Source organism: Desmodus rotundus, chromosome 8 (genome assembly GCF_022682495.2).
Source record: "Desmodus rotundus isolate HL8 chromosome 8, HLdesRot8A.1, whole genome shotgun sequence".
NCBI lineage: Eukaryota > Metazoa > Chordata > Mammalia > Chiroptera > Phyllostomidae > Desmodus > Desmodus rotundus.
Genome location: NC_071394.1, coordinates 111,496,401 through 111,524,283, shown reverse-complemented (window position 1 = coordinate 111,524,283; position 27,883 = coordinate 111,496,401).

Sequence of the window (27,883 nt, the reverse complement as noted above, 5' to 3'; positions counted from 1 at the left end):
TGTGTCCTGCTGCCCATTGTCATTGTGTTTCAGTCAGCCTGTTAGAGGGTATTTACGTTATTAAAGTAATAACCTTCCCCCGGGAAATGCATATTTTTAGCTTTTGCAGGCAGAACGTCTCTGAGAGTACTTGTTTAGGGTGTGGCAGGTGGTATGTATATATTAAGGTAAATATATCTAGGTCCATTAGCTGCCAGCGTCCATCATCATTTTCAAGTAGTTCTCTTAAAAGACTTGAAGGTCCTGCCATTTTTTCCAGCTCTGTAAAGCATCTAGGTCTTAGATCCGTATTTTATTCTACTGTGGGATGGTTATCTAAATTGCTGCACTTCCAATTTGTTTATTACAGTCTTCAATTTCCCCCTTTTCTGGTGTGTTTCATTACTTTTTCTCTCAACTTCAACTGTCTCCCCTGTTTCTCCTTATCCCTGCCCCCTGCCCCCACCAAGTCAGATTGGATAGCCTGTGTAGTTCCAAACAAGGAAACTGTCTTAATTCATCAACCATGTGGTCAATTAATTAGCCTAAATTCTTGAACACCTGTCAAGTCTTGCTGAGTTGGCAGCTTCTTCTTCTTCCTTACTCGCATTTTATGCTTTGTCTTTTTGACTAATCATTTGGTTAAGTTCCAGTAAAGAACAGTGTGGTTTTGCTGCAGGTTAGGGTTTTTAAATTGAATCCTGAGGCTACAGTCTCTTTCTGTGCCATACCAAAACATATTTACTGCATTTAGTCTATGTTTACTTTATAATCTACATACTTTTCCAAGACTCAGTGTCAGTTATTGAAGTGTTGTTAGCGGATTTTGGCTGTTGTAGCTGAAGTCTAACCCTAAATGAAGCTACTGCCTTAGCTTCCTAACTGGTCCTTTAAAGTTCCTCTTACTTCTAAGGATTATAACTTTCCCTACTCCTCTAAGTTTTTTGTAGTCTAGACTCATGAAGTCACTCAATGGTCCCCAAGTATGCCTCAATGCCTTCCTTTACCCATTCTGTCCACAGGAAATGCAAAAATCTTTTCCCACCCATTGAACATGACATGCCCTCTCACTCGAAAACGTAGACTGAATTAGAACTTTTTTACTTCTTCCCCGTGTTTATACCTAATATGATTGTTCTTTGTATATCTCAGATATCAACTACCCCATGCTTCTGAAATCTCTGTTAAAATCAGGAATATTCAAAGGCACCCAAAATAGTTTATTCTTATGTTAATACATCATCCAATGGTTTCAGCTCCAAAATTGTAGCTCACATTAAAAAAAAGCCTTTGATTGAGTGATTCAGTTTGTAATATGAATGCCTTTAAAAAAGGAAGAGAGAAGCAGAAGAGTCACTTTTAGAATCAGACCGATGAAGACTTGACTGGGCATTGCTGGCTTTGACGGTGGAGGGGCAGCTTCTAGAGCTGGAAGATGCCAGAAAATAATTCCTCCTTAGATTCTCCAAAAGAAACACAGGCTACCAACACCTTGAGTTTAGCCCATAGAAACCCACTTTGGACTACCAGCCACCAGAACTGTAAAATAATAAATAAATGTTTTAAGCTATTAAGTTTGTAGTAAATTTTTATAGCAGCCAGAAAACACTAATATATACTGTGTTTTCCAACTGCATATGACCACAGAACACCTACTAATATCTTCTGGATCTTGTGTTTTGTGGGGGGACTGCGGGTCTTAGTCCTTCTTCTTCCTCTAGATTTTCTGAAGCAGGGTCAGCCAAGAGGGGGGCCCCAAGAAGGGATTTGTAATGGGGTCCAGAACTCAAGGTGTTCAGGAAATGTTAGAAAAATATATATAGGATGTCCTCACCCCCACAAGCCTGAGCCAGGGGGGATGGGACACAGGGAGGAGGGCCATTCAGAGCTGTTTTGGGTAGCAACAGCTCTGCAGCTAACCCCTGGCATGGTCATTCAACATATCTATAGCCTTTAAGTGGTTTCATAGATATGTTAAATAGCTGTGGCCATGCTTTGAGCCAGGGGGATGATAGCAAATTCCACCCAAGATGGGACTGGGAAGCAACTCCCCCTGGTTACGGGGCCTGCGTGAGAGCTTGGAGATGATTGGCTCCACACCATGGGGCCACACCTGCCAGGACTTACTATGGCAGTCCAGTAAAGCTTGAAGAATACGGGGATGCTGGCAGGTGTAACTGATTGTAGGAGGAGTTGGAAATGGGGCTGCAAAGGAAGATGGGTGCTGGGATTTAAACCTAGGCGCGGCAGCCATAGAGGAAGAGGGCCACACGGTTCTGAAGTGAATGGAGAGGACCATGAGGTTCTGATGGAGGGAAAGGAAGATGACCATGTGGTTTTGGAGTGCTTCTTTTTGCCACGCGGCTTAGGGAGCAGGAGAGACTTTGCCAGGAAGAAAAGGGGAGAAAGGACTCTTGCTGGTGGGCCATGAGAAGGTGCCACATGTTTTTGGATTAACTGGAGATTGCAGCAGCCACACAGCTGATGGTGCTGGGAGCCTGAATCACGGACTTCTACTTCTTTCCCTGAGATACGGTACCCCAGACTGGGCCCAGGGAGAGGGAAGGACTGTGCATCTGCGGGTATTCTAAAGGACTTTGGTATCTTATTGAAGATATTAAGTCATTACTCTTAAGTTTGTGTAACTTTTAAATAAATAATTCCTTTCCTTTTCACCAGTCTCTGGCATTGAGAGACGTCTTTCCTCTGGTGGCGGGCATTTCGAACCTAGCAGGTGTGCGTGTGTGGGGGAACCTCCAGAGACAGAAGGGGGGAATCCTTTCTGTAATAATTTATCGTGAACCACCTCCCCCTGACCTACTCTGTAACATTGCATGATCCAACAGCACTTTCTGCAATGATGGAAGTGTTTCGTATCTGTGGTCAATATGGTAACCACGAGCCACAGGCAACTACTGAACACTTGAACTGTGGTTGATGCCACTGGGGAATTGAAATTGAGATTTTATTTTATTTTAATGAGTTTGAATAGTTGCGTGGGACTAGTGTGGACAACACAGCTTTAGATCAAAGTTTTCAAAATCAGTTGCCTGCAGGGGCTAGGCAGGACACATAAATACAAGAAGCAGATCAAATATAAACAAAGCAGCAGTGGAAAGGCTATCATGAGTGGCATTGCCTCTTGGGCCTTGCATAAGGAATATTTGGGAGGGGGGGAAGGGATGTTCTTCAGAGGGTATGTCTTTGCTACAAGGGGCAGAACTACTGTGCTCTAGCGAGTAATTGCAATGGGGGAGCAAAGAGTATTGTCAGAACTCATTTTCAAAAGGAAATAGAAATGTGTGTTTTTATTCTAATTACTCTGATTTTTCCAAGTTTCACATAAAAGCAGTAATGGTATGGGGCACAGCAGTCTAGTGTTGCAGCCCTGAACAAAAGTGATGCAGAAACTTTTCCTTTATTTGAATTCTGAGGTCCTGGTCTAAGAAACAGGTATATGCCAGCATTCAAGGGAGGGCTGTTGAGTATGGCTGTCTAGACCAGGCACCACATAAGAACACATATGTCATGAGTCATTATTGACATGGCATACATGAAGAATATATACATTTATTCAGATAATTTTTGGCAGGTAGTAGTATTTGGTTCTAAGAAAGCCAGCATATCCTTACAATTTTCCAATGGATGGAAGTAAATTGCCTTGGAGAAACCAAATATTTTGTTTGTTTTTTATGTTACTCTATGGGTTAGTGGCAGCTATATTAAGGACAATTGTGAGTTCAAAGGAGAGTGTTTAGGAAGGCTTTAAATCAGATGAAATTTAGCTTTCAAGCAATGCTTTGATAGTATAAACAATGAACCCATTGTTTGTAAACTACTGAGCTATTTTTTCTTATATACTTATTGAAAGAAAAGATCTGTATTTTTCCCCAAAGGATGGCAGATCACTTATACTAAATGGGTGTCCCTGCTATGTTCTCAGAGAACACACAGTTTGCATATCATTGATCTTCATTACAATGCCTTATTTGGTTGATATATTTTTACAGTCTCGATGCCTGCTAACACAAAAACCTCACATAGAATCTGCTCAATAGGTTCTTGTAGAAGGAATATTCTTTGTCTCTTATTTCCCTCTTGCCCACTACATGCATCCCTTCCCTTTCTAGCTGATTTTCCTTCTCAGTTCCTGTCTGTCTTTGCCTCTCTGTCCCTCTGCCTCTGACTCTTATTCTTTCTGCCTTCCTCTTTCTATCTGTGTCCTCCTCACACGGTCGTCTGAATTGCTTGCCTCTCCCTCTTTCACTTCTTACTCTACTCACAGTTTCTAGCTCTGCCAGCCTGTGTTTGATTGCCTGTTCCCCCCAGGCAGGGCTTTCGCACCCATAAAGCTCAGACAGCCGAAGGGGTGACACACATCAAAGTTAATTTTCCAGTTGGATCTTTATCAGTCATTTTCAGGCTTTTCCTCTTTCCAAGGTGTCGATCCAGGTTGAAGAATGAGTGACAGGTGCTTCCAAATATGCAAATCTCTCTTCAGTGCATCAGGATGAGGCTGCTGAAAAAGTCATTGACCTTCAGCATCAGGAGCCCCCCAGTGGCAGCTTTCCATCCTTGCCCTCTCTTTTTTTAATCTTAGAAAATAAGTGGGTAGCATCTAATGAAATTTCCTGCTTCAAATAGGAGTCACACAGCTGCTTATTTTAGTATCCGTGGAGTCCAATCTGCTTGGGTCAGAAGAAGTGGGGAGCCCAGCTTTCAGGGAGATGGGTCTGGCTCTAACATCACACCAGCACGAGCGGAGAGGCCAGGGAGTCAAGGAAGTGAAAATGAAGACAGGACACTGGCTGTGCCTCGCTTGCTTTCAGCCTCGCTTTCGCATGCTCAGCTGTGAAGAAGCAGAGCTAGCTGCCCTCCTGCCCGAGACAACCTACTTTGCTTTAAGTTATTCTAGACTGGGTCACAGGGGCCAGTCACAGGGGCCAGTTGCGGGCCTTCTAGTGAATGGCTCACTCCGTGTCTCTGAGCTGTTTCAGAAACAGGGTTTTTTAGAAGCAATTTTTCTTCATTTTCCATTCAGCATCTATCATTCTGGCATCAAAATTATACTAGGTGGACTCGGATGCACAACCGGCAGTGATAATAATAATTAGAAGTTCCCAGAGTCCCCTTTCTTTGGTGGAGTAGGTGGGTATCAGTTGTAGCAACTGAACTCGGAAGAATGTTTGTTTGTAGGAGGTATGTACACCAAGGTCTTTTGCTTTTCCATAAATTACAAAAGGAACCAGCTCAAGGGTCAGATAACTTGTGATTGACTTTGATAAGAGGGTCTTTCTTTGTCCCTTTCCTGAAGTTGGCCTTGATCACTTCCTTACAATCAGCCAAAAGGAGTTTTTTCCTTGTCTAATTAAAACTTTTGCTGTTACTTATATATGATTGAGTGAAATTAAAGATTGGGGAGGTAAATATATTTGTTCTCACTTGCTCTTCTTGCCTTGACCCCACTGGGCTTTTTATTCCCTTGAATTCCCCACATTTCTTCCTGTTACTACTCTTTATTTTTCACGAAATGCTCCTTTCAGTTCTCAGTCCTCCTCAGGTATCACAGCCTCAGAGAAACCTTCCCCGACTTCCTGACTATTATAGCACTGTGATAGTTCTCCAAATACAGGATTTCCCATGATGTATATCTCTCCCTCATATATTTGTTCTAGTTGTCATTTAATATGTCAATTATTTGATTAGTATCTATGTCCCTGACTACATTATTTGCTCCACAGACACAGAGGCAGGTTTGGGTAATTTCGCACCTGCAGTGTTTGGCACTGAGCTTAGCGCATGGTAAGCACTCAATAAATACTCCATAAATATTGGCTGAGTGAACCAATGCGTGAATGAAACACAGAACAATAGCTGGGCAATGCCATTACTGCGAATCAGTTCAGCTGTGATTCTTGTTTAATTATTTGGTAACTGCAGGGAACAATTTAGCAAGTAGGTGCAGGCCATTAGGGCCCAGGGAGACATCCTTGAAGTGGGACGGGGATCCTCCAAGGGCCATTGGAGGTGACTCTGAGAAGAAAAGGAAAAGGAAAAGGAAGAAGGTGAAAAGGAGAAGGATAGTGACTCTGGTGAAAGAAATTGAATTCCTCCTCCCTGAGAGGATCACAGTTTGCTGCCACTTGTTGACGGCCTCCAACCATTTAATGCATACCCAGTGTAGATTTTGAGAATAAAGCAACTGTAGCCGCTTGGAGTGCAGGCCTCCATGAGAAAGGCTTATAGTGGCAGTGAAGATGGATAAGGGTTCTGTGAGGATGGGTCATGGGTTATCTTATCAGATTCAGCATTTCCTGAGTTCTATGTGCAAGGGCTAGTATGTGCAGATGAAATCTATTAGAGATTGCAGTAGGAGAATGATGCAGAGTCACAATGAAGTTAGAAAATATCCGTAACAACAGTGTTGGGATCAAGTATCCAGGAGCAGCAAGAGTGTGCGGTAATTATAACCCTAACAGCTGCATTCTGGTCAGACTGTTCCTGTGATAAAGTATTGGACTGAAAGAGTCTCCCTTGGTTCTTAATTATTTTCTGAGTCCTTCCTTCCTTCCTTCCTTCATTCCTTCCTTCCTTCCTTCCCTTTCTTTCTTTCTTCCTCTTTCTTTCTTTCTTTCTTTCTTTCTTTCTTTCTTTCTTTCTTTCTTTCTTTCTTTCTTTCTTTCTTTCTTTCTTCTTTCTTTCTTTCTCTCTTTCTTTCTTTCTTTCTTTCTCTCTTTCTCTCTTTCAATTTTATTTTCAGTTTTCCCATATACTCTGTGATCTCCTAATAACCTTCTTGATAGCCTCCCAATAGATTATTTTTCTGTTTACCAAGAATCAATTCCTTCTGTTTGCAAGTAAGAAATCTTGGACTGCCCTGTGAAATGTGACAGAAAAAGCCAGGAACAGGCTCTCTCTAGTGTACACTCTGAACAAATACCATTCAAACCAAATGTAGCATCTTGCAACGGCCAGAGGTGGCAGTGTGGATGCTTCTGGCAGCACACCGAAGCCTGGGCAAGCAGAAATTCCAGGACAGGCCCCTTGTGAGGCAGGGTTTAATCTGTGGCATGGCAATTCTCAAGGATGTAAGTCTTCATGAGACCTACCTTTCTACTGGGCTGTTGGAGCCCAAACACTCCTAGTTCCCAGAGTTGAAAGGGATCGTCCAATTCAGTGGTTTTCAGCTGAGGCAATTTTGCCCCCCAGGGACATTTGACAATATCTAGAGAGATTTTTGATGTCACAACTTGGGAAGAGGGTTGCTATGGGCATCTAGTGAGTAGAGGTCAAGGATGCTGCAGAATATTCTATAATGCACAGGAAAGCCCCCCATAACCATTATCTATCCAAAATGTCAATGTGTCTCTATTGAAAATCCTGACCTAGATAATGTGTCTGAAACTCTTTTGCTTCTTAGGAAAGTTTTGTATCAGAACAAATCTTGTATGGAAAAATGTTAACTTCAACATTTTGAGGTAGGTAGTATGTAGAACTGCTTTGTCCAGTGGGGTAGTGACTGACTACATGTGGCTATTGAGCACTTGCAATATGATTAGTCTGAGTTGAGATGTGCATGTGTGAAATACACACTGGGTTACATGGTAGGACAAAAATAATGTAAAATAGCTCATAATTAAAACTATTGTTTACATGTTGAAATTAATAATTTTGATGTAGCAAGTTAAATAAAATACATTATAAAATTGATTCTACCTGCTTGTTTTTCCTTTTGTTTTCTATGTGATTACTAGAAAATTTAAAGTTACATATATGGCTCACATTATATTTCCATTGGATAACTTTGGCCTAGAAAAGGAGGAGCTAATGAATTAGAGATGTCCCACATAAGATAATCTGCGCTTATTGAAAAGAACAAAAGCTAAAAATTTCTTTCACTTAAATTCTTTCACCCAGCAGACATTTTTGAACTTATGCTATGTGCTAATCATTGGACATTTTATAGATAAGAACCTCTTTCTTTGTGAGAAACTCCTAGTCTATTGAAAAGAGTTAGTAGAATGGATTGCAGGAAAATGTGCATATTAGTGTGTATGTATAGAAAAGGGTGATTAGCTACCTAGATGAGTCAGGAAACATGCCTACAGAAAGATCTTTCCCACCATACCTTTAAGTATGACCTGACCGTTCCTTCTTCTAGGACTCACTAAATGGAATGTGGTATTCACCTCTCTTTGCCAATTGAATAACTGAACCCTGATTAACTGGACCCCTGTAGGCCAAAGTGATCCTTTGTGCTTTTGAACTTCTAAAGGTTTTGATTTGTTAATCTCAGTAGTTACTTAATAACACAGTTCTTAACAGGGCTCTCTTGTTCTATTGTAAGGTATGTGAAGTGTTGAAACAGAAGCATACAAATATGTTTGTTGAATGCAAGAATGGCAATTCCAAAAGGTCCCAATACAGTTAAGTCCTGCTGATAATTCTTGGATTTACAGGACATTGCAGTAATACACAAGCTCTATTTCTTTACTAAATAATCCAGCTGTGCATGCTCTTCCCTCTGGGCCTTTGCACTTTTCCATTGCTTTTTACACGGATAACTCCTATTTAGTCTTTAGGTCTTAGTTTCAATGCCACTTCCTCTAGTAAAGCACCTCTGACAATTGCCACTCGAAGAGATTATGTTCTCCTACTCCCAAGGCACTGTGTCTCTCCTGAGAGTGCCTCTCACAGTCTGCATTAATGCCGATGCAATGTCCCCTCTTTTTCATTAGACTGTGAGCTCTAAGCAGTCTGCATTTCATTTGTTCACCATTATGTTTGTAGCATCCAGTCCCACATGGCATGTGTCTTAGGTTAGGCTTCCCAGAAGCAGACAGCAGGGTGAGGATTTGTGTGCAGATGATTTCATCAGAAAGTCTTCCCAGAAGTCGGGGAGCAGGACAGGGCGAGGGGAGTGCAATTTCGAGTGAAGTCCTGCCTGATGCTAGGATGAGGAGAGCCCCACTTCGATCTCACTGAGAGCTCTGGATCTTATGCTTCCTTTTTTCAGCTCAGGTCAAAGGAGCTAGCACTCCACTAGTCAATCATTGGAAAGAAACAGTCTTGAGGACTTAAACTCCTAGGCCCTTCTGGTTCTCTGCCCTTGCAGGAGAAATAGGCGAAGTGACTCTCATAGCCCAGAGAATTTTTATGAAAAGAATAGTAGGGACAGGTCATTAAAAACAAAAGCACAGATGTTAGAGACGGGGTGCACAGAAATTGCAAAGAAACTCTGACAGATCCAGATGGAGCACAGATCGTGTCTGCTATAGAATAAATGTGAAAAAGCTATATGATGAATAGTTTTAAAATTCTCTTTCACATTGACAGACAATAGCACAATCTAAGCAGTTATGCAAATATTTATGCTCAGTATAATTGAGAAAAGTGGCAAATATGGAATTGTGCCTTAGTAATTTTGGAATTAAAGAAATTTATATTTCACTTTATATAAATGAGGATCAGCAATTGATTAATCTACCTGAATACAGTTTTAAGAAAGTTGAATAAACCTATTATGTAATTATGAATCTACAATATGTTTTTCAGGGGGAATTCAGTGTATTTCAAAGCATTTGTCTAATATTTTTAACTGGTTTTAAAGAAAGAAGCTACAGTGTCCTATAAAACTCTTGATATACAGTTAAAGAAACATTGTGTTTGACAAACCAGGAGCTGCAACTATTATGGTATTCCTTACATATGCAACTGTTGTAGAAAATAACCCAGTTTGGTAATACCTATAATTATGACAATTTAAAATTTGAGTAAGATATATGGCATCTAACTCTGATCTCAGGGCTGAATTGAAAAATCTGCTTCGTGAAATCTTTGGTCAGTGTTTCTTAGCCCGTGTGGGAATCACAGTGCTTCCCTTGAATTTATGCCGTCATGCAGCTCCTGCTAGAGGGATCATTATACATTGAGAAAACAGTTCCGTCTCACCAGGATGGCCTCTGATGGAGGTTTACACTCCCTGAGTTTTTACTTAAGCCTGAGTGCATAGCAAAAAATAAATCACATGGTGTTTACTACAGGAAAACGAAAATGTCAGAAAGGAGTGATGCATGTGGTGGAGATTACAAAATGAATGATTTCGGATCAAGTGCATGATTCTATAGCCAGAATCGTATTCTTAATAGTTTTCACAGATGTCAGCACTGTGCATGATTATTTACAGCCGCACCGAATCCAACTTTTCATTCCGTTGCTTCAGCAATATAAACTCTTTTAGGAAAATGGAACTTAAAATTGGGATAAATTAAAGGGAAACTAATTCCATCTTGGAGGAACCACTAATGTCACCTCAGATTTTCCTTTTACTATTTTGAATTGAGCAAAATTGACTTCCTTGTTAATGAGTGAATAAACCATTTTATCAAAAGAGTGTTACTAAACACATAATATTGAATACAGCCCTATTTTCTGGAATGGACCATTAATCTGGTTATAAAGGAACGCAGCCAATACTAATAAAAAGGGAACATTTACTCACTCCAGGTACAATTAATGTTACAGTCTTACATGACAAAAGATTAAAATTAGTACATTTATAGAATTAGTACTATATAAGAATTTTTAATTAAACACAAGAAATTATGAAAACAGGTAATATAAATGAAGATATAGAAAAGGAATCAATACATTTAAACCTCATTCAGTGAGACAAACTTTAGATTGCACACAAGCAAAGAATTAAATAAAAAGGAGTTCTGAGAAATTCACTTAGAAAGCAGCAGAGAGAGGCAGATATCAGCTCTGAAAGAGCAGTTAAGAACTATGGAAAGTACATCGAGAACTTTCAACATATGCCTGTTAAGCTTTCTGGAGGAAGAGAATGGAGACCATGCTGCAGAAATAAGATGAAACACTAGCAGCAGAATCAAAGGCAGATGAGGGTACTCAGAAAGGAAGGACACTCTAAGTGTTGGCTGGCGCTACATAAAAAGCCCACACTTGTTAGTGAAACCACACAACATGCAGACTGGAAACGAGATTCTTAAAAGCTACCACAGAGAGAAGACAGACTACGTAGAATGCCAACTAACGAGGTAACCCACTTCATGTCATTAATGAAAGAGGCCGGGAATGATGACGCAGTATCTTCAAGCTGGTGAGGGAAAATAACCGATGACTGATGCTGTTAGATCCAGGTAGATTTTCATAAAAGAGGGAAAAGAAGGTAAAAAAAAAAAAAGTTTTAAACATACAATGAGAGAGCTTTCCAGTCATAGTTTCTCACTGAAAGAAATTTTAGTTTTCTTCGATAAGAAGAAAGTTAAATCCCAAGGGGACAGAGATACAAGAAATTAAATATGGATGCACAGAAATTAAATATAACACTTGGATCATTTTAATTAACCACTGGATGTAAAAATGATGTGGAATAAACGTTGCGTGTGAATGAAAAGGAGAAGCGTATTGTTCTAGGTAGCAGTGACAGCACTGCACATTGTTCTGTGGAAAGTGAAAGAGTGCCAAGATCAATGTCATCTTCAGGAGGAATGAAAGGAGCCTTGAATAGCTCCAACTAGAAAAATGAAGACCCCAATACATAGGTTAAACAATTTGAGAGTAACTTTTGTTCTTCTCCAGCAGAGGGAAAAAAAGAGAAGTAGGCATTTATTAATCCAACAAAATGGCACAAGAGAGGAGGTGAAAAATAAGATGGTAGAGAAACAGGGTCGCTTACCACACGGTATGGACTGGTTCCTCTTGTGACAGCCTCGGTCCTTCTCAGTTTTGTCTGTGGAGGTGTGGAATGAATAATCATCCTGGTAGCTCTTCCTGACTCTGATTGCTGGGATAGAGGATGCTCTCGTTTGTCTCTATAGTCCTACTCAGGGACACACTGTCAGTCCTCCCTGTTCAGTGGAATCTGAAAATAAGAGGTCTCATATTCTTCTTCTTCCACCTTCCTCCCCACCCATTTCCCACTTTACCCTGTTATCTGCAATCAGGTTCCCAGGAAAGCTATGTCCTTGGGGGGCATATTCTTTGAACCCCAAGTTAGACTATGTAACCTAATAAACACTGGGAATATGGAATGAGGTATACACAGTAGAATTGAAAACAGAACGATATTGGACATACAGTCATCATAAACTACAGAAGGAAAACAAACATATATTATGTTGTCAATATGAAAGAAAGATAAAACATACCTAATTTTCTAGATATCAACAGACATGTGGAACCATGGAGCACCCGGTTTTCCATCCCACTGCACTAGGTGCTATAAAGATGTATTTACCCATGTGTGTGCCTTTCATCTCGTCTTACTATTTAATATCATATGACCTGACTGAAAAAATAAATCCTCTTTTTAAACTAGCAAATTTGTAAGCATGCATTTTATTGATAATAAAATTATATGTGATTTAGCAGACAGTATTTTTTCTTTTCATGTTTTTAGGTACTTGAAAAAATATTGGCTGTCCTTTTTCTTAAAAACAAATGTAACCTTTAGTGGATTTCTGTATTCTTGGAGTTCCCAATGACAAGCATTTGGCAAGCACTCAATGAATGAATGGCTAGATGCACAAATGAATGGAGTTGTGAATAAACGGGTATGTGAATTAAATTTATCAGCGGTAAACTATGTTTTCCAATTCAGGGCTCAATTATAGGGACCCTGATGCAAAAAGAATAAAAAGAAAATAAATTATGAAGGGGGATTATGGGTGGAGTAATCTAAATTCCAAGAAACAACAGTGCTCATTTTACTCTGCAAATGACAGCCATCAACCCCAAGTACAGAATTCCTGCTTTGGAGAAAAAATAGAGTAATTCTGAAATGAATACTAATGGCATCTATGGTATCTTTATACACATCAGGTTGTGGAATTACAAACAACATATGCTGGCAAATGTAACATATTCCATTCTATGCTATTACTGTTCATTCACCATTACATATACTGTAAAAGACACTTGCATTAAGCTGGGTTCCTCAGATTTTCCCCCAGCTTCACTAAGATATAATCAACATGTTGTACAAGTTTAAGAAGTATGGCATAGATTTGAAATATGCATATATATATTTTAAAACACCACAATAAGTTCAGTTGATACACCTGTTACTCCACATATTTATGGTTTTTGTGTGTATGTGGGGGGAGTTTTTAAGATTTATTCTTTTAGCACTTTCAAGTGTACAACACTGTATTTTTTTTATTGCTACATATATGCCAATAGAACTGTCTGCACATGTGCATCAAGACACATCAATTAGAATGTTCATAACAGTGCTACTCATAAAGGTCACAAACTGTACACAACTCCTGCTTCCATTCATAGCCAAATGGGCACATATTATAAATGGTGGTGCATGAAACAATGGAATGTTATAAGATAATGACAAGTACCGCAGCTAATACAATGAATTCACAATGTGAAGTTGTGAGAAAGAAGCCAAATACAAAGAATGCGTGCAATATGACTCTACAGAAAGACAGCTAAACAAGTGGCAAAACTTGACATGTAACGTTAGAAGTCTGAATAGTGACTAGTGTAAACTTTTGGGAAGTAGAGAGGGGCAATGATAAGTATATATGGGTATGAGAGATTGTTCTGGGATATAGGCAGGGTTCTAATACTCCATCTGGGCTTGTTTACATGATGATTCAATTTGTGGTACTTTTTTGAGCTGTAAATCCTAGTAAGCTCTACTGTGATTGGGATGATATTCTTTTCTTTCTTTTTTTAAAAAATTAATATTTGAATACAATTGTCTTTTTGTTTATTTATTTTTAGAGAGAGGAGAAAGGAGGGAGAAAGAGAAGGGGAGAAACATTTATGTGTGATTGCCTCTCACATGTCCCGTACTGGGGACCTGGCCTGCAACCCAGGCATGTGCCCTGACCAGGGATCAAACCGGTGACCCTTTGGTTCACAGGCTGGCACTCAACCACTGAGCCACACCAGCCAGGGCTACAATATTGTTAACTCTAGTCATCATGCTATATATTATGTCCCTAGAACTTGTCTCATGATTGGAAGTTTGTACCCTTTGAGCAAATTTCTGCCCCATTCTCCAACCTCCACCCCACCAACATTGGCAACCACCAACATGCTCTCTGTTTCTATTAGTTTGTTTTTTTAGATTCCACATATAAGTGAGATTGTACAGTATTTATCTTTGTCTGAGTTATTTCACTTAGCATAATACCCTGAAGGCCCACCCATGTTATTGCAAATAGTGGGATTTCCTTTTTATGGCTGAATACTATTCCATTGCATACAGGTAGCACATTTTTAAACCCATTCATCAATTAGTGGACACTTACTATCTTCCCTTATGATTTGATGACCTTTGCAGTGATATTCCTTGACTCCTTTATCATAACCTTTTCTATGTCTACTATAGGTTTGTGTTTTGTGGTTATCATGAGGCTTACAAAAAGTGGCTTACATTCATTTCATAGCATCCTATTTTAAGCTGGTAACAACTTAACTTTGATAAGGTACACAAACTTTATACTTTTACTTCCCCCCAAATATTAGGTTATTAATGTTATAGCTTACATCTTTTTCAATATTGTGTGTTCAAATTTTTGTGGTTATGGTTAATTTTAATATGTTTCTCTTTTAACTTTTCAACTAGAGCTAAAATGTACTTATGTACCACCATTACAATATAAGAGAATCTGAGTTTCACATCATACTTATCATTCCTAATCACATTCATGTTTTATGATGTTAATTGGCATCTTTTTATTTCTACTTGAAGGTAATCTTTTTAAAAAAATTTTTATTGTTATTTAATTACAGTTGTTTGCATTTTCACCCCATCCCTCCACCCCAGCCAAACCTACCTCCCTCCCCCACCTCCACCCTCCCCCTTGGTTTTGTCCATGTGTCCTTTATAGTAGCTCCTGTAATCCCCTCTCCCCACTATCCCCTCCCCATTCCCCTCTGGCTATTGTTAGATTGTTCTTAACTTCAATGTCTCTGGTTATATTTTGTTTGCTTTTTTCTTTTGTTGATTATGTTCCAGTTAGAGGTGAGATCATATGGTATTTGTCCCTCACCACCTGGCTTATTTCACTTAGCATAATGCTCTCCAGTTCCATCCATGCTGAAGGTAATCTTTTAACATTTCTTGTAAGACAAGTCTAGTGGTGATGAACCTCCTCAGCTAATGTGTCTTGGTATAGCCCTTAGTTTTCAACCATTATTGCTTTAATAGACTTTATGTCTCTATCTCTTTCATTTCTCCTTCATTCTAGGTAGTTAACTAAGGATCCAGAACACTACTGTGAAATATTAGTAAATGTGATTGAGTAAATGAATATCTCTAGTACCGTGCCATACCCCTCTGTATTTTTCCGTGTTGTTATTGCTAGTATAAACAAAATTAGATGAAGACTTGATTGGCCTCTATGCCAACATTGCTGATGACATAAATTGCCTGTAGGTTATATAACTGTTGAATAAATCAAAATTGTAATAGATCATGAAGAGTTGAAATTTGGATCAAAGTAATCCAAGTGAAATTAATTTATAATCCTAACTATTAGAGCAAAATAACAGCAGTGCAATCCAAAGATGGGCTAGGGTAGATCTGACAACAATTTTTGTGACAGACTATGGGTTTTACTATAAGCTAATATTATGTTTTGTGGAAAATGCCAATATGGTTTTAAGAAATAGATATACTATATTACATTTGGGAGTATATGTCAATCTAATAAGAATCATTTGAATTGCTGATAATATCCAGTCTGAAATTCAATAATATCTCTTGAGGCAGTGAGCTATCTGCCACTGGTAGGGTTCATGGCAAGCCTGGAAGTTCATCTAAAAGAATGAAATTCATCTAGGAGGAAAGTTGAATTAGGTGACCTTAAAGACTATCTCAATTCTAAGGTTCTATGATTTAAGTAGTAATTCCTTGGGCTTCAGTTTATGTTATCTGCAAAACGAGAGGGTTCTCAGAGCAATTAAGGTGAATCTACATACAGGTTTGAGCAAATATAGTGGAAATGTTTAGGCAATTCAGAATGATAGAGCAAAATTCCATGGTTTATCACAACTAGATTTTCAAAATTGTTTTGATATTTTAATTTTTGTTCTCATTCGACTATTTTACTCTTTATAGAACTTTATACAGCATGACATACTATTTGCTGATAGAATACTAATGGGGATAAAAAATTTAGGTAAAGTAATGGCTCACTCAGTTGTTTTGTTTTTATAAATTAAAGAACTAGGTATTTACATTTGTTTTTTTCCTGTAATTTGAGAAGAATATTTGGGTTTCCTCATACAATCAGGCAACTGGAAACCCTGACTTTCCATTCCTCATTTAGATCCTGAAAGGAAAGCTGAAACCAAAAACATCAAGTTCTTGTTGTAAAGAGGCTTTTCCAGACTGGTCTCACCAAATGCCCGGAACTGTATAGAACATCAGTTCTCAAAATACGGTCCATAAGTCTCTGCAGTGCTTGAGATCCTTTTAAGAAATCTATGAGGTTAAACATACTTGTATCATAGTATATTGATAATATGATATTTGCTTTTTGCATTGTGTTGACGTTGTGCTGATGGTACAAAAGCTGTGCTGTATAAACCTACTCGAGCCTAAGTATGAGTCGAGGCAGTTCAACCAAACTGCATTAGCAGTCACTGTGTTCTCCACTGACTCCCAGACTCACAGACTCACAAATGTCAGTTGTACTTAAGCATGTCCTTTAAGAAGTAGTAGAATTGTTAATCTTACTAAATCACTCTCGAGTACAGCTTTTAAATATTCAGAGTGACATAATGGGAAATGTCACATAATGTATTCATAAAACACTTATGTGCTTTGAGTTTAAATTTGTTTTCATGGAAATTGGAAGTTCCATTTTTACTTGAAAGATTTATTGACAGATAAATTATGGTTATTTAGACTTGGGTATTTGGCAAGTATTTTCTCCAAAATTAATAAAATAAGCTTTCACTCAAGTGTGCCGATGAAAATGAGAATTTTAGGAAACTTGCATCCTACATGTAATCTTAATATTTTCCCAAAGACTTTTCTGATGATATTAGTGGCAATATTAACAAATATTACTTTTTGATATTAATAAAATGTGTCAACATTTTAAAGATCTACATAACTCAGTGAACCCATATTTTCCAAATGACAAATGACCATCTCATAATGTTACAAACTCATACATGTTTTAAAAAATCCATTCAGAGTGCAAGAAAGACTGATAGATTTTAATGTCCCAGAGGATGAAAAGTTCACTGAGATTGTTTCAGGGTCCCTATCGCAACCTACCGGTGAGAAAGTACTGCCTGTTGAGTTTGATCTAGCATCAAAGAAGAAAATTCATAAATATCTGAAAAGGCTGTTACAATACTCCTCTCTTCCCAACTACATATCTGTGGGAGGACTAGTTTTCTCAATATACTTTACTCCAAAATATATATAGCATTTCACTGAATGCAGAAGCTAGTATGAGAATCAGCTGTCTTTTGGGAAGCTGGACATTAATGGAATTTGCAAAACTATAAAATGATGACATTTTATTTTTTTGTTTTGGAAAATATAGTTGCTTTTCATAATATATGTTATTTATGCCATCATGTAATATACTTACTTTGAATATTTACTTAATTGTTTTGGATATCAATATATCTCAGCTTTAATTTGTAATATTGCAAATACTGATAGATTTAACAACAAAAGTAAACATTTTTGAATTTTCACGATACTTTTAAGTGTAAAGAAGTTAATACACTGGGGCTACAAAATGACAATTCTATCAAGACCTCCTTTTTAAAGTCAACTGTTTGCCCTGATACAGACTTTTCTTGACTTTGTTCTTGGTCTTAACAGAAGATTCTACCATTTAGGTCTTGGTCACTGTTAAAGGTTTACTAAGGTTGCTCCAAATCCATGAACTACACCGTCCTGACTAAATCCCCACTGGGAAATTACGGCTTGTGCAAATGGAAAATTTTCAGCCTCCTTGGACGTGAAATAGTGGCTTCAGTGGCTGCTTTCCGCGTGGTGTGAAATGATCCCTACATCAGAACCCTGCTGTGGGAGCCATTACCTACCTGGAAACGGAAAACCAAGCCAAAAATAGGGCGCTTATGTGTTCTACCTAGAAAAAATTAGATGAAAGCCCAACCTTGAATTATTAAAGGATGACTCGAATTTACAATGAATGCACACTGATTTCCATTAATATGTAGTTTTCTCTGGGCAGATCAATGTTTGCTTATGATCAATCATTAAGTAGAGCATTGTCAATTAATGAGCCATTGAAATAGTTTTATGTTTCTAAAATTATAATGAAAGTAAAAGGAATAATATTATTTGGTTTAAAATAATAAAATTGGCAGGGAACTTTGTTTAGAAAGTCTTTACTAAACAAAGTGACTTTCATATAAGAGTGAAATGCAGACTCTACCATGGGTGTCCAACCCATGGCCCGCAGGCTGCGTATGGCCTAGGATGGCTATGAATACAGACCAACACAAAACTATAAGTTTACTTAAAACTTTTTTTTTTACTCATTAGCTTTCATTAATATTTGTGTAGCTCATACCAGCTCTTCTTCTTCCAGTGTGGCCCAGAGGCGCCAAAAGGTTGGACTCCCCTGCCACAGTGTTTTAACCACTGACAGTGATTTTGAGATGAGGCTGCTTAGAATGGCTTCTCTGGCAATTGAAATGATTTCTCACACATCAGAAATTTCACTGAACTACAAATAATGGAGGATATGTAATGTCCTTTTTTCTTGAGAAATTATTTGAATACTTACAAATATTATTAATGCTCATGACTGGCTAAAAGTCATAGTAATGCATCAAATGCAGCAAACGTCTATGCTTATGGTCTACATTCTATCAAATTTACTTTTCATTAAGTCAGGTACTGCATACTGAGACTTCCTTACAGTTATAAGCCCCAAATTTCAGGTACTGTGCAGCTACAAATTAATAACCATAAGGTGGCACAGATTGAGTGCTGGCTTTATCAGCAAGGTACTACTCTAAGCATTTTACAGATACTTTTAATTATCTCAATGAACACTATGAAGCTTGTACTACTGTTATGTCCTTGAGGTAAAGATTCAGGTTATTAAAGGCCCAGAAACACAAAGCCAATAAATTACAAAGTCCTGATTAGAGTTCAAGCTGTCTAACTAGAGAATTAATTCTTTAATCTTCCTTGAGTAAGTGCCTATGTGGAGAATATGAACAGGGATATAATATGACCCATGCTTACTGTGTGTCTCGAAACTCTCTTTTTCTTTTTCTCTCTTTTACTAGGAATTGAAGTCTTACCCACCTTCTGACTTGAAATGTCGTCTCTTCAGTTTTTAATGTTGTCTCTTTCTCTTCCTGTGTTTCTACAGTTGCTTGTTTATATCTTCGTACCACAAAATATAACCTGGATGTGGATTTAATTCATGTGCCACTCTGTTTTGCCTGAACACAGCATGAGGATTTCTTTGTCTTTGCCTTTCTGCTTTCCACCTGACCTATCACCACAAAACAGGAATCGTACAGTACAGTACAATTTTTAGTGAAGATTTCATAGTATGAGCTTCAGCTTTCTGCTCTACAATACAAACTTCCATTGAAGAATGGGTGCTATCCTAGAATGAAGAAAGAAAATTATGTTGATTATATTTTAATATATTATTCTGCTACCCTGGCATAGAGGAAATGCTCAACAAATGATCACAGAATAGGAGGAATTTAATGAAATAAAATTGATCCCATAGATATTTCTTTTAAAAATTGGACAAGGGTTTGATCTCCAAAACATATAAAAGAACTCATATGACTCAACAACAGGAAGACAAACAATTCAATTAAAAAATGGGCAAAGGACCTGAACAGACACTTCTCCAAGGAGGATGGCCCATAGACATACGAAAAGATGCTCAACATCACTAGCCATTAGAGAGATGCAAATTAAAACCACAATGAGATGTCACCTCACACTGGTCAGAATGGCCATCATTAAGAAACCAACAAACAACAAGTGCTGGTGAGGATGCAGAGAAAAGGGAACCCTAGTGCACTGTTGGTGGGAATGCAGACTGGTGCAGCCACTGTGGAAAACGTGTGGAATTTCCTCGGAGAACTACAAATGAAACTGCCTTTTGACCTAGTGATTCCACTGCTGGGAATATACACTAAGAATCCCAAATCACCAATTCAGAAAAACTTAGGCACCCCAATGTTTATAGCAGTGCTTTTTACAATAGCCAAGTGTTGGAAACAGCCTAAGTGCCCATCAGTAGATGAGTGGATCAAAAAACTGGTACATTTACACACTACAATACTATGCAGCAGAAAGAATGAAAGAATGCCTTTTGTGACAGCATGGATGGAACTAGAGAATATTATGCTAAGTGAAATAAGCCAGGCAGTGAAAGACAAATACCATATGACCTAACCTATAAGAGGAATCTAATGAACAAAATAGAACCACAGGCATGGAACATGGAACAGACTGATGTGACCAGAGAGACTGGGGGAGGGGAATAATGGTGGAAAGAAGGGGAAGGAACTAGTCAAAGAATGTGTATGAATGACCTGTGGATATGGACAACAGTGTGGGGATTGACTGCGGGAGGAGGGGAGAGATGGGTGGAGAGAAAAGGGGGAAAAATGGGAACAACTGTAATAGAATAACAATAAAAATGATAAAAATAAAAATTTTGAGATTTAAAAAAAATAAAAGTTATTATTTTTAAATTAATTATGCAAAATGTATAAATACATCCTCATTATAAAAATGTAGAAAAAGATCAAAGAACTCCCTTTGACCATATTTTGTTATCTTTATACTTATTATTATTTTGATTTATCATATTGGGCAGAGAGGCAGAGACTCAGCTACCATGTTAAATAGTATCAGTGATATCTGATATCCTCTTACGAATGCTAGCTTAGTGGGAATTGTTCTAAAATTTCATCACTCCGTAAGATGTTTGAAGTAGACTTTTAATTTAATCACATTCACCAAATGTTACAACAGCTGAGTATCATATGTTATTAAATCCACATTCTGTATGTATTGAGACGATTAGTGCATGCTTTTGGTTAATGTGTTCACTCAGTAAATTGTAATAGATATATTTTCTAATTTTATTTCTTCACAAATCATTCCTATACTTGGACACAGAAAGAAGTAAATCCTGACCTTTGCAACAAGGATGATGCTTGAGGGCATTGTGCTGAGGGAGATAACTCAGAAGAAGTGAAATACTGTATGATTCTCACTTATACAGGGAACAAATAAATCTGAACTCACAGGAACAGATTGCAGATTAGTGGTTACCAGGGCTTAAGGGAAACAGGGAGATGTTGTCCAAAGGGTATGAACTTTCCATGATAAGATTAATAATTCTGGGATGTAATGTACAGAATGGCAACTATAATTAACAATACTGTAGTATAGACTTGAGAGTTGCAAAGAGAGTAGATCTTAGATGTTTTCCCCACATATGCAAAAATGGTAATGATGTGGGATGATGGAAGTGTTTACTAAGCTTTCTGTTATTTTGCAATGTATGCATGTACCAAATCATCACATTGTGCACCTTATAATTACATGATAAGTCCATTATATCACAGTAAAGCTGGAAAAAATAAAGCTGCTATAATCATGGATTTACAAATATTTATTTGAGACCCTGGCTATATTATTTTGGTCACATACCCAAAAGTGAAATTGCTAGATCATATGTTATTTCTATATTTAATTTTTTGAGGAGCCACCATATTTTTTTCACTGCCAATCAGCATTTTACATTCCTACCAGCAACATACAAATGTTCTGATTTCTCGACATCCTTTCCAACAGTTGTTATTTTTCAATAAAAACCATCCTAATGGGTGTAAAATGGTATCATATTGTGGTTTTGATTTGCATTCTTCTAGTAATTAGTGGTATTAAGCATCTTTTCTTGAGCTTACCAGCCATTTTTATATTTTCTTTGGAGATGTGTCTCTTCAAGACCTTTTCTTATAGGTGGTTTGTTTTTGCTGTTGTTGAGTTGTAGGAGTACTTCATATATATTCTCTATTGCTTCCCATATTTTACATCCATTTTCTCCTTCTGATTGCCCTCCCTCTGATTTTCTCCTTCTGATTGGGTAGGCTTCAGTTCCCAGAACCCAACACAGAAAAAAACAGCTTTAAACAGACTGCTTAACCAGCCTCCTGATTGTGTAAAGGCAAATCCCTATAATAGACCTCTCACCTATCTCTCCTAGGGGTTCTGCTTCTCTGATCGAACCATAATGAATACAATTATTCTCCACAGGTTCTTGCACAAAAGCCCCACTAACAAAAGAAATGCAATCATTGTGTTTTGTGTCATCCACAATGCAGAGAATTTGTTGGGGTCAAACACTTGATCATTTATGGAGTCGGGACTTAGGTCCACTATCTCTGAGTCCACATTCTTCCAACAGGACAAAGTTGTCTTCTTTAAATTTAGAAAAAAAAATGGAAGTGTCTGAGCTCATTAGAATGCCTTTCTTATAACATTTCCTTCCATGAAAGGTTTATAGTAATAAGTATTTTATCAATGACATGGTTTCTGAGTCAGACATAAGGTACTTTGCATTATCCTCCAGGTTACCCAGATGACGTAACTATTGTCTAGGGCCATTCTAGCTATGCCAATTGTGGCCAGTGTGGAAGCAAAATTAACAATTTGTTCTGCTGCCATTATAAATCAAAATATACCTGATGTCTCCGAATAAGATAAACCAAAAAATAACAGGGTCACCCTGTCTAGTTCTGGTCTTTAAAATAAACAAAACTTTGAGCATTTCCTCTAAGTTACTCACTTCTTCACAAAGTAACAATAACCCTGACTTTTGCAAAGTTAATTTCTAAAGATAATATCCTTTGTGAACATGATAATTATGTGAAAAAGTTGTTTACTATTATGAAAAGGTTAATGCAACTATGTAACCTTGGTTATTTCCAGTTTTTTCCTTTTAAATTTATGTCGTATTTTTTATTTGACAAGCTAATCTTTCTGAAGTCTGAGTTTTGCCAACTTTTTTTAAATAAGGAAATTCTCTTTTCTAGAGGGTTTGATGTCTGTGTCTTTCTCTCACACGAATGTATTTTTGAGTTTCCTAGTATGGAAATATCCTTGATGGTGGGAAGAGCATTAAAAAATCAGTTTTCAATGTTCAAATCACAAAAGTTATATTCAATATCAATATTTCTTCTCAACTACCTACTATTTTTTTACCTGTGTGGTTTTTGAGTAAAGAAGCTTAAAAGAAATTTGGGGCAAAAATATTGACATACATTAAGTCACAGCTGAGTTGGCTGAAATAAGAGAAAAAGAGATAATCCTTTGAAATGTTCTTCCCATTTGATAGAAAACATAAGTGAAGAGAAAATATAGAAATTATGTGGATTATTTTTTCTCCTTATCTGGATTTGGACATTTATATTAGCTTGGAGACTTGTTATTAACCAAGCATACTGGCCTTCTTATTTGAAAGCTTGATTTTATCTGGTACTTTGGTATTATACCCATTTAAAAAAAAAATAGTATGTTTTGCTTCTTCATTGCTTTTGGCTTGTTTTCTTGCCAACATAGCAGTAGGTTTGTGGGTGATAATAATATCTACAACAATTCTAGGAAAATGTGCAAATTGGCTTGAGAGTAGTTGGAACTATTACAATATTTATCCCCCTGTAATTTAGTTTAAATAATGAGGTTGCAGCCCCAAAGCTGTCATGTGCTTGGGACATGGTATTAATTCAGAGTATAATTGTGTGGGTGTTTTCACCATGACGAGAGGCATGTGTAAAAATTTTGACGTTTGGGAGGTGTATTGCCTCAGCCTACTACCAAGGAATACCCTGTTACAATAAGACTTAGGATTACGAAAAAAGAGTTTTTAATTCACAAAATTTGAGCTATGAGATGCAAAATCAGTGTTCATTAACACTGATGAGTGACAGTTAGGAATGTACTCTGCTGAAGGCAGAAGGAAGTCTCTTAAAGAATGGCTTAAGCAAATAATGGATCCCCCTCCCGCCCCAAAGTCCAGAAATCATTCAGTAGCACTCTGGGGCCATTGAAGACTCATGCTTCTTCCATCTTCTGACTCTGCCATCCTGAGGATGTGGATGCCCTCTCATTGTTTCTGGATGGCTCTGAGCCTCCAAGCTTCAAGTCCATACCCTAGCCTAAAAGAAAATGGGAACAAGAAAGAGGAAGAGGCAGCATCTATAGCATCTATATTAGGAGAGAGAAAAACTCATCAGAAAATTTGGCTCCATTCCCAATTAGGTCTCATTGGCCAGAACTGGGTCACAGGATACCCCACAGTTGCAAGAACAGCTGAGAAATCAAGATTTTTTACTTGGAATAATTGACATATTACTATAACAATAACTGACATAGTAAGGGAGAAGGGAAGAATGGCTATTCAGTAGACAACTAGAGAACTTTGCAAAATCAGAGAATAATCTCTCTTGTGTATGTCATATGTATACATGCATATGCATATGTGTGTATGTAAAATCCATGTGTGTGTATTTTCTGAGCATGTTTAAGAGTATGAGTTTTGGTATCTGACAGAACTAAATCTCACTTCCTTTCTATTACATACGAGCTGTGTGACATCAGGAAAGTTATTTTACCTCTCTACATCTCATATTCCCCAAATTACAATGGTACTCACTTCATGGCATTTTTGTGAGAGTAAGAAAGATGTATGTAAAACACTTGGCACAGTGCTTGGGACATAGTAAACTTTCAACATTATTGTTCATATTATCTTACTGGTATTATTGTTAGTGTCTGAGTTTTCTGTACTGCCAGGCATCTGAGAAGTTAGAGAGGAGGCCACATTGGGACCTGATCCCATCTCCTAGGAAGGATAGTCAGAAGTGTGTGATTCAGTTGCAGGAACATGAAGATATGGCATGTTGCTGTTCAAAGAAGGCAGAGAAAAAATCCCACGCATGTCTCCACCATGTTGGTACCTATGGAGTAGGCCCATTAAGGGTGATGGCAAATACAAGGAGGCCACCCATATGTGATTCATGGTGAGGCAGGTTGCATGGCTCAAGGGACAGGAACATCCACTCACTTTGCTAGTAGAGAAGAACTAGCCTAGCCTAGGGCTCATCCTGCAATCCCACTGTTCCCCAACCTGGAACCATTTGTATAGGTTTTCAGGGTACTTGTACCAACTAAGTACAGCCTGTGGTAGAAGGAGGGCCATTAGTATGTCTACCCGGATGCTCACATGTTCAAAGCATACCTCTATGAGAGCTTACACCGCAGATCTCCTGCAGGGGCTACCTGGTAAATATATCCTCATGTGGTTTGAGTATTTCTATAGCAACTGTGATTTAAAAAAAAACCCCACCAGGGAACCAATTGAAAAAAACTTAAATGCCAAGAAATGGAATTTCTAGGCCATGTTCAGTTCAACCAAGAAGTTCACATGATGCCAAGAAGGTATCGCTCATGCTTGAGTGTTCTCTGCTGGGTATTTGATGGTCCCCTGAAATCACCAGGTTGGTGTCTTGTTGTCTAGGTTTCATTATTTGGGAGCAAGCGAGGCAGTCTCACCCCAGGAAGGTCTCTTCACAGACTTTCAGCCCTAGGGTCTATGAGTCCTAGTGTGTCGCTGAGATTCAGAGATAAGAGATGACCTTAGAAGATACATGTTTGGAAGGGCTTCTTTCTTCATTGCTATAGCTTTTTCACTGCCACCCCAAAGGGATGTGTCCATCTATTCCACACCCATGTAAACCACGAAAACTTTTGATGCTCACATCCAACTTGACAACTCCAGCACTTGAAATTTCAGGACTCCCAGGCCATGTTACAGACAAATGCAGCATGCTACCGGGAGCTCTGAACTCACTCTAGACTCCTTAATCTAACTGCAACAGTATCACTGTACACTTTTTTTCACAGCCATGCCACCATCTAGAGGCAGTGAACACCGACCAAGATTCTTCTCATCATTCTCTGCTTTACCTTCCTCACTTAAATGAGCCACTTCCATCTTGTCTACACAAGGCATGTAGGCACAGGAGGAAATTTTGTCTCAGGTTGGTTTCCAGCGCTTAGTCTCCAGCCACCTCCCCAGCCTCCTCTGCATTGGTTTTCACTGTCAGAATTCTCTGAATCTCAAGTGTGGTTTCTGCTTTCTCTCCTTTGTCTCTGAATCTTGACCCCTCTTGCATTCCTTGTACTATTCCTGACACATGAAACAGTCTCTAAGTTCTATGGTGAATGAGAAATGAGTTCATGTAGCAGCTGAAGAAAAAAATAAATAAAACAGATGAAACCTCTGCTCAATGACATGCTGTCAATTTGTTAGATACAGAAAATAATTCTGGGACATAACTGCACTGTAACCTTCCCGACAGCATGTAAAGTCATGCTCTGATTGCTCAGCCCTCATCCTCGCTACCATATTGTCATTCTTTTCATCATCCTTTCTGTTTTCCCAGTTCCTTCCAGCAATGACAGCTATACAGAAGGTAAAGAATAAAGAAAAGAAAAAAAATGCTTAAAAGGTAATCATCTATCTGGATGTCAATGACCATTTTCAACAACCAGAAGAGATGCAGCCACTCTGAATGCACTTGAAATTTCAGAATCAGTGTGGCCTCTGGGTGATGGAATGGGGACTGCCAATCTTTGTGCACAGTAGGTGACAAACCTTGAAACTAAGACCGCTTTTTCCAGCATCCAATTATCTGCTAGGTCCTAGGGCTGCGGAGACAGCAAATTGCATAATACGTTTCACTTTAACCAGGGTGGAGGTACCAGTTCCTATGATTTCATGCTAATGAGAAGTATATTAATATGGAGTTAAATTGGATGACAGAATATTCCATGTAATATAATATGCACCAACCTAGTAGAAAGATTTATTAATTTAGTCTAAATCATAACTAGTATTTTTTATAAGTATCAGTTCAATTTATTTAATCAGGAGTGTTTTAATGATAAAGGGCCCTAGAAATCAGTGCTATCACAGGGAACAATGGGATTTGATAATGCAGCCGAATACCACATTCTTCAGCAAAACTGATCTCATGTCCTGTCATTTATTCACTTATTACTCTGCAACTGTTTGCTTGTACAACCACTAAACCCAAAACCTACTAAATACTGGAATTTCATGTGATAAAATGCTGGAAGCATGGACATAAAAGAAACTATCTGCATGAAAGAATCCATGCCAGAATAACAGTATACTGTACATGAAAAAAATAAACAATACAGTGGACAAAGTAAAAGATATGTTACACAGCTCATTTCAGAAACTGGAAGCTTTCAAAAGTATATTTTCTATGGGGCAAATGTGATCTTAGGTTTCTAACCTGAAAAAATATCACAGTGCAACAATTAAAAGGAAAAAAGAACTAAAATTAATTGAAATACTTGAGAAAGTGACTAAAAAAACATTGTATGAATTTATATATAATGTACACACAGATACATATGTATCCACATATACACACACACACAAATCAATTGAGTTCTACTAACAATGCAAACTAGATATTTTGCAAAGTCATGATGGGAAAGATGAAGTGGTTTTTATATATCACCTTACACTGATAAACATTTAAATTTTTCTAAAAATATGTAAAATAGTGCAGAAAAATTATTTTTTTTTTCTTTTTTTTTTTTAATTTTTATTGTTATTCAATTACAGTTGTATGCCTTTTCTCCCCATCCCTCCACCCCACCCCAGCTGAACCCACCTCTCTCCCCCACCTCCACCCTCCCCCTTGGTTTTGTCCATGTGTCCTTTATAGTAATTCCTGTAATCCCCTCTTCCCACTGTCCCCCCGCCCCCGGCTATTGTTAGATTGTTCTTTTTTTTTTTTTTTTTTAAATATATTTATTGATTAT